This window comes from Falco cherrug, chromosome 3, assembly GCF_023634085.1.
Source record: "Falco cherrug isolate bFalChe1 chromosome 3, bFalChe1.pri, whole genome shotgun sequence".
NCBI classification, from domain to species: Eukaryota; Metazoa; Chordata; class Aves; order Falconiformes; family Falconidae; genus Falco; species Falco cherrug.
In genome coordinates this window covers 104,062,271-104,075,030 of record NC_073699.1, presented here as the reverse complement: position 1 = coordinate 104,075,030, position 12,760 = coordinate 104,062,271, and positions in this window count along the sequence as shown.

Here is a 12,760-nt window from a genome sequence, read left to right as displayed (position 1 = left end):
GACAGCACCCAGCTAGGCTGTGCGCTTAAGGCCACTTAATGGATGGATCAACAGTGAGTGTGTGAGTGTGTGTGTAAGTCTGAGTACCAGCAACCAGGGGCTGTGGACCCCAGAGGCGGTATGTCCAGGTGCCAGCAACTGGAGAGACAAAGGAATCACGGCCAGCTGCTGGAGAGACCTGAGTGCCTAAGGAGGGGAACATACCATGTATACACTTCTGCACACGACCCACTGGTGGGCTTCCATCCTAATCAGTCACGGGGGCACAGGGTGGTGCTGTCTGTTTCTGTGGCAGCGCTGTTTTCCCTCTGTGCTGAGCCGCATGGCTGGCCACATGCGCTGGTGCATCACCCAGGCCTCTGTGCCCGCGGGGGATACGGGCGCAGCCTCACCCTGGGCAGGACCCTGGGACACTGCGCTTCCACAGTCTCACCTCTCTCAGGGTACCGCATCTGGCAACCCCTGACGGATACAGATATTTGTGTTATTAAACCTCTAGAATGGTCACAATGTGATTTTTTTGGTTTTTTCCTCCAGTCACTTAAAAGGAATAGATGGGATTCTGGGCTTCAGGGCTCAAGTTAGTATTTTCAAGAAGAATCGGTAAGGCAGAGATTAGTATTACTATTTCCTTTAGGTAAAATATTTTCCTTTTCTTTCATAAAATAAAAGCTTTTTTGAAAAAGATATGATTAAAGTAGTTTTAGAGCAAGGATTCCTGACTGTAGATTCCTAATGATTCCTAACTGTATTTTTCTCCGACAGAATTTCATCAAAACGGGCATTTTCCTAAAATACCCTAACAGCTGCATTTTTTTCTCAACACTTGGATGCATTTTCAGTTAACAGTGATGGAGATAGAACTGTGATACGCCAGCACAGGCTGTTTGGAGTCACTGTCAGAGAGCAGCTGGGACTGACTGCTCCATCAGGGAAGGTGAGCCAGGGGCTGAGAGTGACCGCCGCTGAGGCAGGGACCTTGCTGACCAGGACACTGTCTTATCAGCGGCCGAGCTGGGCAAGCGCAGCAGGGTGTGGGTCACAAGGTCTCAGACAAGCAAAGCAATCACTCAGATCCACGGTCCGATGGGGGACTCCCGCCAGAAACAAATGGAGCCAGGGCTGGAGATACAGCCACAGTGTAGGTCCATCCAGGAGATGAGCTAACTGCAACATGGGTCCACAGCCTGTCCAGGAGGTTCTACGAGAGGCAAGAGCATGGCCGGGCACAGCTGCAATGTTCCTCAGAGACTGAAACCTGGAGCCTTACCCCAGTGGAGCTCCTGGCACGGTGGGCGGCGGCAGGGAGTGCGGAGAGCCCCAGACCCCCGATGAGGCTGTGCAGAGCAATGAGTGCCTACTGATGCACTCAGGGCCCCGGCAGGCTGTTCCTTTTTTGCATCAAACTGAAGGGAAAGTTTTAAATTCAAAGAAGAACAACTTGAACGCTAAAGAACTTGGCAGTACTGGCTTCACCTCCATAGTCTTATTATCAGCAGCTGTGTCTTGGCAACAGGTCAGGCTTCAATGTTACAAAGCAAATTTAGAGGTAACCAGATGCTACTCATCCTCCTGTGTCTAGACATGCTCATGTTGTGAGTAAAAATCATTTGTCTAGGAGCTTAATGCATTAGGCTATTTTTAAAGAAACTCTGATAAAGCACGTTTGTAAATTTATTACTAGATGTAAACCTTGTTCATGCCATTAGGTTTATTACTACTGCTCCACCTCTCTTATTTTCTTATATAACTGTTTGTTTTGTTTTGACTTGATAAACAAGAGTCATTACCACTATCAGAAATGATAAAACAAAAGCGGAGACCATTGTTCATAGCTTAATCACCTAAATATTACATTTACTCTTACATAGTGTTAATATTGTCTTGCAGTTCTTTCATATATGTAGCTTGGTTTCTCACCATTTTGGGTTTTCGCTGTCGCATGAAAGGAATGAGCAAGTTATGGGCAGACTAACAAAGGGATAATAATAAATCCCTGAGAAAATGTTACTGAGGAGAGGAAGTTCATCTAACACCATGGCCAAGAATGAGGCAAACTAACATCTGCATTGGATTACAGTGCTGCAGGAAAGCTAAAATGAGGCTGTGCTAAAAGAAGCCTCTGTTAATCTTACTTGTTTTTTCCATTTCTCCTTTGTTTATACTTTCTTGGAGCCAAGGAAACACCAGTTTCTTTATTAGCACAACTACCATCCAGATGTGCAAACAAGTGCTTGTAAAATCCCTTTTTAAAAATATATGCATCAGGACTAGGAACAACAACAAAACAGAATGCAAAACTTCAGGGATTTTTTGAGAAGTCACCTCTGTAAACACAAACCTTAACTGAAACAATCCCTGTGCTCTGCAGCAGCAGCTACGATGGCCAGAAACTGGCTTATTCAGTGCCCTCTCTCCTGCTGTTTGTAGCACTTCTAAAGGAAAGGGAAAACTCCTGCGTAAAAGAGCCGGAGCTCTGTGATCAGCATGTAGCCTTGGTCTTCTTTCCGGAAGGACTTCATAAATCTGCATAGCCTCTCTTGTCAGTTGCATATTGGTCACACCTTACTAAATGCACTCAGTTTGAAATGAAAAATCTTACTGTTTTCTGCTTTTTGTAAGTTCACCTGTGTGCCAGATATCCAAATAAGATTTTTTTCTTTGCTGGTATATTACCAGCTGTCAAAATTGTCTCAAAGTAAATCCTTAACTACTCTTGTAAGGTTGCCCTTCTCATCTGGGCACTTCCCATCCTGCTCTCATTGCCGTTGCAGGTGTAACTGGTTGATACGTACTGCTCGGGGCAATACTAAGGAAAATGTAGAAGCTAGATGTGCAGGACTGAGAAGGATAAAATTCTGGAAAATTAGCATTTTGTTGCTTTAGTTAGCAAATGTGATTGTTAAGCCAGTCTTCTGGGGTTTGGTGGCAGTTTTTTTTGGGTTTTGTTTGTTTGTTTGTTTTGGTTGTTTTTTTTCTTCCAAGAAGAAGAAAACTACTCTCCTCCTCTATTGCTCTACAGTGCATACCTCTCATGCATGATCCTGACTGATGTAAAAGTAACATGAGCAAAAATATATTTTCCCCCTCTTTGACTTCCTCTTTGCAAAGCACATAATTTGAAGGGTTTTCTTTTTCTTTTTGTTGGTGTTTTTATGTAACCAGTACATCAAAGAAGTGGCTTTTACACAGGTGTTGTGTGAGAGCTGAGGTTTGTGGCTGCTCCAGCTAAGCAAGACAGTTAGAAGGAAACCCTGAAACCCAAGTAAAAGGTATATACGTAGGTTTCAGGGATGATGGAAAGAAAACAGGAATGTCATCAGCTGGTTTGGTTAGGCACCAGTATGAAAAGGTTAGCTTTTCTTGAAATGTGTTATGGGTAAGGAACTAATATTTGATGTCTTGAGGAGTGACTAACAGTGTTCAAGTATTAGCACCCAGTTTCTACTCCAGTAGCAGGTATCCCAGTATCCCAGAGGGCACCGCACCAGCAGCTGTACCTCCCTCTGAGGCTGATTACAGGTGTTTTGTTCATTCAGTGCTATCATGTAAACACGTGGAAACTTGAAACATCTTAATTTAAAACTGACAGAAAGCGCTGAAATTGAATAACAATCGATTTTCTTTTGCCCCATCTGAAAGCTAACTAGATTTCTAGAAAGCTTTAGGGATATGCTGCTTGTGTTGAGAACTGCTTGTTGAAGTGCTCAGCATTCACCGTATTGGCTCATGACCTTAAATATTTCATATTTTGCTAAGCTTTGACTAATTAGCACCTACAATTTCCTACACAGGTTGTCTGCCTTAGGTTGTGTTATATGGAAAGCTTCAAATAATTCAATAATGTCTGATAAAAAAACTTCTGGAAAATCTTAAGAAGTTATGCAAACTTTAATCCATCAGTATCTAACCTTTTCACACCCTTAGTGGAACCGAATGGCTAAAATATTGAAAGTGTCTGTCTGTTCTTGGCTCATTGCTCTGAGCAGACTTTGGGGCTGGGTCAGAAGGGCGAGCAGAAGGAGCAGGCTCCTGACGGGGCTTCCTCCTCAGAGGGCTTGCTGCATGGAGCAGGGAGTCAGCCCTTTCCAGAGCCCAGAGAACAACTGAGCCCCTGAGGCAGCAGGATGGGGTAACATAGTGGGGGAAATGGTTGAAAGGAATGAAATGGGGCAGAAACTGGGTTTATGGTCTGTGACAACATGGACACGTGGGCAGGGATTGGGAGCTGGAAGAAGAGCGTGCTTGTTGTCAGGTGGGACAGTGCTGGAGTGGGCGAGGGGAGTGGAACTCAGGATCACAGGAGATTAGTATGTGCTTCTCTTCACTGTTCCTGGTTTCTGAAGCAATGAAATATGATGACAGGGTATTCGAGACAGAGTCTGATCAGTGTTCAGGTGATACAAGCCCATATATCAGGCAGGGATAAAACAGATGCTGAGTGAGTTAGCACTGCCTAATTTGTGTATTGAGCAAGGAAGCAAATAACGACACAGAATTTGGTAGATAAAGGTCATCATAAATAGACCTAAAAATTCAGGTGGAGGATGTGGGTATGGCATTAATTCATTTCCTATTTCTAAGTATTTTTTTATTTTTTAGGAAGCAAGGAATGCATCTGGCAGAAAGCATTTGTAGCATCAAAAGGTAAGCCAAGCTTTTAAAGTAGTTTGTTTTTAACCCATAAACAAGTTGAAGCTCATTGCATCTCAGCAGCAAAGTGAGAAAAAAGAAAACAAGTGCTTAAGTTGACTTTTTAACAACAATCACAGCAATTACAGGTAGTGGGAGTCTTGATGGGCAGGAAAGAGAATTTAGACCCTTTTGGCAGAGCAGACATTTCCTATCCCTATAGTGGTTCTCATGGCTGCGGCAGAATGAGGCTCTCCCTCCCCCTGCACTGGTGCTCCTGCTGATATGAAGGCGGCAGAACTGAGCTCTGTGTCTGTTCCGAATGTATGTGGGTCCATCGGTGCACATGCACCAGACCAGCTGCTGCAGCACAGGAGGGCAGGGGGGAGGTCTGGTGGGAAGCAGCAAGTGCAGGGGGTGAGTTGTTCAGATAGAGGGTATAGGATGCAAATCTTTAGGAAATCAGGAAAAATACCCTGCATCTATCTGAAGACAGTAAGAGAAACAGACACACTTTTATTTGTCCAAATATGTATTCAAGGACTACACAATTTATCTGGATAAAGCAGAGAAGTGTTTTGGTCACTGATAATTTCTTCTTTTTAACCTACAATTAAACCTTTGGATGATGGAATTTTTTGTTTCAGGAGATAGCCGGTGAAGGTAACCTTTTAATTTTATGTTTGAGGATGACACTTACAGGCTGTTTTGACAGAGCCCCTTAGCAGCGATGCATACACTGATGCATGGACACTGTTCTCCTTCTGCTGCCCTTCACAGCACCATGGTCGCCAGTGCATCGTGGCGTACGGGCAGCAGAACAGGACGTGGCAGTGCTCCTGCCCCAGGCTGTGCCGGGGAGAATCGTGTCCATCTGATGTGGATGAGTTAAGCTTGTGCAAAGGCTGGCGGGAACGACGCCTGACGCTCTTTGGGCATGTGAGGCAGGTGGCCCAGAAGCTGCTGCTGGCCAGCCGCATAGAGCATGCACTCTGGGCTGCGAAGGTGCGACTGAGGATGGCTGGAGGAGACAGCTGCGCCACCGGCGTTGGCTCTGCAGCCTGGGCCTGGAAAGAGAAGGAAGCGTGGCTGCTGGGGCAACAGGCAGGGCTGCAGCGTGGTGGTCCCAGTGCCAGGGCCTCATGCTTTATACGCAGGTCTGGTACGTTCCTGACAGTCTGACTAGTGATGGCAGAGATTTTGGGCATGTAAATAGCATGTCTACTTCTTTCTTGTTTCTGGAAAGAAGAGTTTGTTTACTAAGAATCACGTCTAGTTACAAGCCTCGCCTTGATCTGCGTGAGTTGCTGCAGCAGCATTGAGTGGTCCTTGCTGGTGTGTCAGAAGGCATGCCCCTGTGTCACCTGGGGAGGGGGGAGGAAGTTTTTTTTTCATTTTGAACAAGTTATTTAAAAAGCATAAATGGGTGCGTTTGTGTGCCAAACAACTCTTCCTAAAATAAAAACAGTGAAAAAAGAGTCAGACTTAAAACATGTGAATCATATTGTTGCTCAAAGCTTATTTCACCCACATCTTGTTTTTTAAGATGTATAACCAACTTTTAATTTTAAATTTTGAAAATTTTGGAAAAAGAGTCAAGCACATGGGTAATGTGTTTATTTCTGTCTCATAACCGTGGGCGGTAGCTACCCTGTGACAGTCACAGGCAGCATAAGCACTCTTTCTGTCCTGCTGGCATTGTGTGTTTACTTTTTCTGGTACTTAAATTCCTACCTTTTCTTTCCCTAGCTTCCTTAAATAGCAGCCTTACTACCTGTGGGCGAGTTTCCTTTTTAACCTCTGAATCCTAAGGATTTTAACCTCAAGTCATTCCAGAGGTCTCAGCCAGAAAGCAATCGGAAGAAGAACCACAATTTGTGATGGGACAACAGGCAATAAGGAAAGCAGAATGCACTATATTTAGAGGAGAGGGAGAACAGTTCACAAAATTACATTAGTCTGCCGCTTGGAAAGAATTTTCCAAAAATGCGCTGATGAAGCAGAAACAGACAAACTTGGAGAAGAGCAAAGAATGCATTTATCTGCTGAAATGTGATGTCAGATACAGTGGTCGTGTGCTGTCCTTAATTTTAAAGTTCTTTGATAGATGATAATCGCAAAGAAAATTATTCTTGAAAAAATTTTTTCCATTCTGTAAACTGAAAAGTGAGCCTTAAGACATAAAAATTGGCATTTTTATTTAAAGCAGTTTCTGCTTTGGAAGTTTTTATTTATGTCCTTTTAGTCTTATGAATAGGTGGTATAGACTTTTTTTTTTAAATAATTTACCAACAGACTGTTGAAGATGATTTGACAATGCTTTGATTACTTCTGGTTTTGGTTATAATTCATTCTCCTAATCATTACAAATATTTTCCAATTTTAAGACATTTGGATATCTTAATTTTCTGTAAGTAAAATAATGGCAGCTGAACTATTGGATAAAGGAGATTTGAAGAGGGAAGAGAAATCTATTTCAGACATCCTTGTGACACTGCTACTCTGTGTTGCCAAATAAATCTTGAGTTCCTGTAACATGGAGTTTTGTCACTTTGGAAGTGAAGTTTGATGTTCATCAGAAATATATTTTCTACAGCACAAATAAGATTAGATCAGCCTGCCAGCAAATGTAGCCATAGTACACAGTGGCCTTGTCTGACTGACATTTTTCCACTGACAACTGGTGAGAACTGTGCCTGTCATACTTCATGAGATCAGGAATTTCTGTTCTTCCACCTCTGTTATTTGAACATTGCAGCTTAGTATGTGATGGCTTTTTTTTCTGAATAGGCCTTAGCTTTACTTTGTATCTTGGTTTCACTTTTTATGTGTGGATTTTAACCTCAAGTGTGGATTTTATTTCAATTTTTTTTAAAAAAAGACCTAAATGCAGAGGAAATGTGTTTTAGGTCTTAGAGGGGAGCAACAAGGAACAGCATGAATATAGTATTCCTCCCAGAAAAGAACTCCAGACACTGACAACTTGCTGTAAGACCTCATCCCCATGGACAACACCAGAGTGAAACCACTGACATTAGCACCCAGAGGAGCAGTGGAAGGGTGAGCATAACACCAGAAAAGGGGTAGAAGCTAAGAAATATGTCTGTTAAATTTTTAATTATATTATTGCTATTATTGCATCTTTTCCTGTATGTAAGTACCCTAGCTGCTTTATTTTTCATTCTTTTTCTGCAATAATTAGATGAAGACTAATGGTGATCCTTGAATTAGACTGTTAAAAATTCCATTATACTAACAATATTGGAATCACAGATGGTTGTGGTGGGAAGGGACATCTGGAAGTCATCTGGTCCAGCCCTCCTGCCCAGGGAAGCTGGAGCAGGCTGCCCGGGACTGTGTCTGTCTCAATGGCTTTTGAATAGCTCCAAGAACAGAGACTCAACAGCCTCCCTGGCCAACCTGTGACAGTGCTCAGTCACCTCACAAGTGTTTCCCGATGCTCAGAGGGACCCTCCCGTGTTTATCCCTGCTACCGCCAGTCCTGTCACCAGGCACCCCTGAGAAGAGCCTGGCTCTGTCCCCTTTGCACCCTCCCACACGGATGAGATTCCCCTGAGCCTTCTCTTCTCCAGGCTGAACAGTCCCAGCCTCTCCTCATGGAGAGAGGCGCCAGTCCCTTGGTCATCTTGCTGGCCCCCCATTGGACCTTCTCCAGCATGCCCGTACCTCTCACGTGCTGGGGAGCCCAGAGCTGGACGCAGGGCTCCAGGCGCGGCCTCACCGGTGCTGGGCAGGGGGGAAGGATCCCGTCCCTCAGCCCGTGGGTAGCAGAGAGGACCTGTAAGGCATCCCACCATGTCTCTGCAATTCCAACAGGGTTGTGGCCCTGCAGCTGCGCACAGGTCTATGACTCACCATGTCTATGCCTCACACTATGTGTGTAGTGTACATGCACCTCAGAGAGGCACCCCCAAGCCCTGGTTTGCCAGCAAGGGTCTGGGGTTTTCCAGTAATTTTCTTACCTGCAAATGCTGGAGGTGACCATGCTGAAGCCTTGTTTTGCTGATTTTGTGTTTCCTTCCTGACGCATTGCCCCATGCCCTTTGCTTGTCAGCCCTGTCCCTCCCTCCCTCACAGGGCTGCTGATAACTCTGTCCTTCTACTGCCATTCCTGGTTTAAATTCCTTCTTCCCACGTCAGCCATACTGGTGGCAAAGATACCTTTGCCCTGCTTATTGAGGTGGATCCCATGTCTCCTCACGTTCTTGGGTTTATTTATTACAGTTTGAGAGGTGTGCTGCGTCTTTGCCCATAAATGAGATTCTGAGTGTAACAACTAGATCTGGAAAAAAAAAATGTTGCTGTGTTCTTTGCTATCATATGCATGTTATAAATACCAGGTCTCATGCTGATCCTGGTCTTGATCTAAATGTATATTTAGGGCAAGTATGCTGCGTAATATCCTTGCACTGTAGGCATCTGAAAACCTTTTTCAATAAGGCCAGATTTTTAATTTTTATCTAAGCAAAGTACTTGTACTCCTTTTACCTGCAAAGGTGGATTATCAGTCCTGACCATGTTATGATGATGATTTATAATGTAGAAACTTGAGACAATAATCTAATGGTGATTAAAGATTTGGCATTTGCAACACATTGTGGTGGGCTTACAAAGCAGGATTTTATATTTCTGAGAACCCCTGCTTCATTTGAACCAGTGATACAAGAGATTTGTCCCCGCGTATAGGGGAGCATGCTTTATACCAGTTTCTCTCGAGGCAGTCTAAAAAGTAGTCAATGAGGTCTCTCCTTGAGTCAAACTTTATGAATATTTTTAAAAGGAAAATATTTGAGCCAAGTTAGCTTGCACAGAATGGGGAGAGGGATTCTGGTGAAGCTTTTTACCTTCTATACCCTGTGGTAGGTCGTGTGTGTGCGCGTGCATGTCTGTGTGTGTAGGAGAAAATCTTTCTTCAGCTCAGCTGAACATGGAAACAGACGGCAAAAGTGCTGCATATAATTTTTTCTGGGTTTATTCATATAAAAGGAATGTATGACATTTAGTGTGAATGGAGCCTTTCAGTGCAATGCATGTACTTAATATAGATAAGACTTATTTTTTAAATATGCTTTAAAACTATGCACCCTTCTGCTAATGATAAATTGATTTAATATAGCAATAGGATCAGTGTTGAAGTGCAAGTGAGTTTAAATTACAAGCGGAACATCCACTTATGCTTGGTTTTACAGTTGTCCCACACACTGTATTGAATAATTTCAGTTGCTTGTTCAGTTTCTGAACACTGACCAGTTTGAATTCTGGCTTTGTGCCTCATGCCAACACCATGGACTCTATCAGAAACAGTTCCACCAGTTTTGGAAACGGTAATTTTTGTGACCCCATCAAATAATCAGTTAATAGCTCTAATGTTTTTGCATTTTAGAATACAAACTTAAAATTTGATAAGGGCATACTGACAGTCGCATGTGCCGTCAGAAGAACTGAATGCACAGCATATGCTGCTTGAGCTATTAGTACATGGTACAAGACAAGCTTTGCTAGCAGGTTTCATGGGTGCTTGGTTATAGCAGAAGTATCACAGCATTTTTCCTCTTCTAGTCATGCTACCTTGCTGAAGACTGAGTTTGTAGAAGGGAAATATGTATGTCTAAACACTTACTTCTTGGCTCCCTTGCCACCTAGTGTGAAGTAGCACCCCCAGACTTCCCCTGCCTCCTGCTTCCCAGCTGGCTTGCTGTGTCCCTCAGCTTTGGGCTCACCCACACCAAGCCTCCTGTCCCAGGCTTTTCACTCAGCCCTGTTCCCCTTTGGGAACACTTCTCATCCATCCTCCCACTAGCCTGATTGCCCCCATACCCATCTGTGTCTCCCACAGACCTGGTCTCTTCCCCTCTAAAAGCCACGTTCTAGCATAAGCATTCATGGGCGATTCCTTTCTGCCCAGGGCTTTGCTGCAAGCTTCAGGTCCCCGATTCCCCTTTGCCTTCTTTGCCAGACAGCTCCAGCTGTGTGAAAGATTTAACATTTTTTTCCCAGTGCTTTTTATAATACTGTGAGGGAGGGGTAGAGTAGGCAGAAACATTCAAATTATGTGAAATGAAGCACTAAAGAGCTAGAAAGTGCCAGAGTTCTTTGCCTCTGTGACCTTAATTTGTACTCTGCTGTAGGGTATGGTACATGCCTGTCTTCAGGTACATAAATGTACACTCTTACTCCTTCATAAATATATACTAAACCCAGCATTTATAGACTTCTAAAACTTTCTATTTTGAAGGTGTGTTGTTTAAAGCAGGAAAAAGCAGAAAACAGGGTATTGAAGCATTTGTTGTGCTTGTGAAAGTGTATTACCAAGCCACCATGGGAGCAGCTGTGGAGGCGTGGTTAGCTGATGATATTCAAAGCCAAAATGCCGTTCAGCATTTCTGGATGAACGGGCATATCCTGAAGCAATCCATCACTTAAATGATGTACCCAGAAAGACTGACAGCAGTTTTTCAGGAAGCTGAGGCACAAGGAGTACTGTGCATGATCAGTTGGTTAAAAGAGAGGCCAAAAGGTGACACACGTGCGGCCAGCCCTTGTAGCAGGGAAAGGTCACTGCTGTAATTCTGCAGACATCCGCGCTGCCTGCCTTACCCAGTGAGGGCAAGCAGTTACATGGCTGCTGTGCAGTTAAGTTGCTGGTGAGGGTTTTTTTTCAATAAGGACTGGAGTAGATTATAAAGAATTACAAATGGATCCTCTGCGAGTTAATGAGTGGAGAATAAAATGGTAGATGAAATTAATTTCTTCCATTTGTTAGAAATGTGTTGGAAGAGGGAGGAGGGATCCTAATTATACATAGTTACCTCTTAGGAGCAAATTAATGAGCTTATGAGAGTTCCATGAAAATGTTATCTTGGCCACAGTCAAGAAAGTACACCAGTTGTGTTCCTCATTGGGAAAAAATACGGAGAACATTGCTACGTCACTCAAGAAATCTCGGGGTTATTTGCATCGTGCATTTATGGTTCCCCTGACTCCACCAAAGATCACAAGTGAACAGAGGAACTCTGAGAAAGGCTGGAAAGGTAGCTGGAGGTGTGGGGTGGCTGCAGTACAAGAAATGACCATGCAAGTTGACACTCAGTGCAGAAAGGCAATGAGAGGAAGGGGTATGTAAAAGAAGATTCTGAAATCACAAGGAGCATGGAGAAAACCGAATGGGCAGTGAAGAGGTGACCCCTTGTGAGTGCAAGAACTTGGAGGTGTCAAAGAACATCAGCAGGATGCAAACTGAAAACAAAGCAGCAGAGTCGTCTTTATGAAAGGCGCGACTGAGCCGCGGGCCTCCTTGCCAAGGGATACAAAAGAGGAATCTTTTATTCTCTTCTAGCATGGTTCTTAACTCACTCAGGCCTTGGTGCGTACTGCTTCTCTAACACTTATCTTGCACAAGAATAGTCTTATCGTTCTTAAATCCTATGATTATAGAGGCTAGAAATGTCCAGCTAAGAAATTGGCATTGCAGTTGGGAGGAAAAACACAAACTTCTTGACAAAGAGGTGATCAGAAATATAAAACACTCAGCTAGACTAACTCAGAGAATGAGGAAGAACTGCAATGGCAGAATTGTAGTCTGCCATTTCAAATCTTATGGAATGCAATCGGTTGACAGAGCTGAGGAAAGTAAACAAAACTTCTGCCTGGAAAATGGAGATTTTTAACCAGCAGGAAAACACCAGCTTAGCTGGAGACATCTGTAGCCAATGCTGAAGGAAAGCACTTACAACTTAATTCAAAGGAGCCCTGCTGTGTTTGAAAAGGGCGATTCAAACAGCAAGATAAAAGCTGAGTGGATGTGTACAAATGTCACTGCCCTCATGGGGAGCCTGACACAGGCAGAGCAGGTACAGCCAGCCTGGCAGTAATCTGTGATCCTTAGGGCTGCGAGGAACACTAGAAACTCAAGAAATCTCAGAGCCCTGCAGGAGTGAGGGTAACACGCTGTTTGTATTTCGGGATTCCTCCACTGCTGTCCATGTAAAACCAATGGAATGCAGAGGTCAAGAACATGCTTTGCCTTGCCTTCCTTTACCCAGTAGCCAGACATCCATGTTAAAATATCCAGAGGAAACAAAAGACTCTCTCAGCTGAATTTGATGTA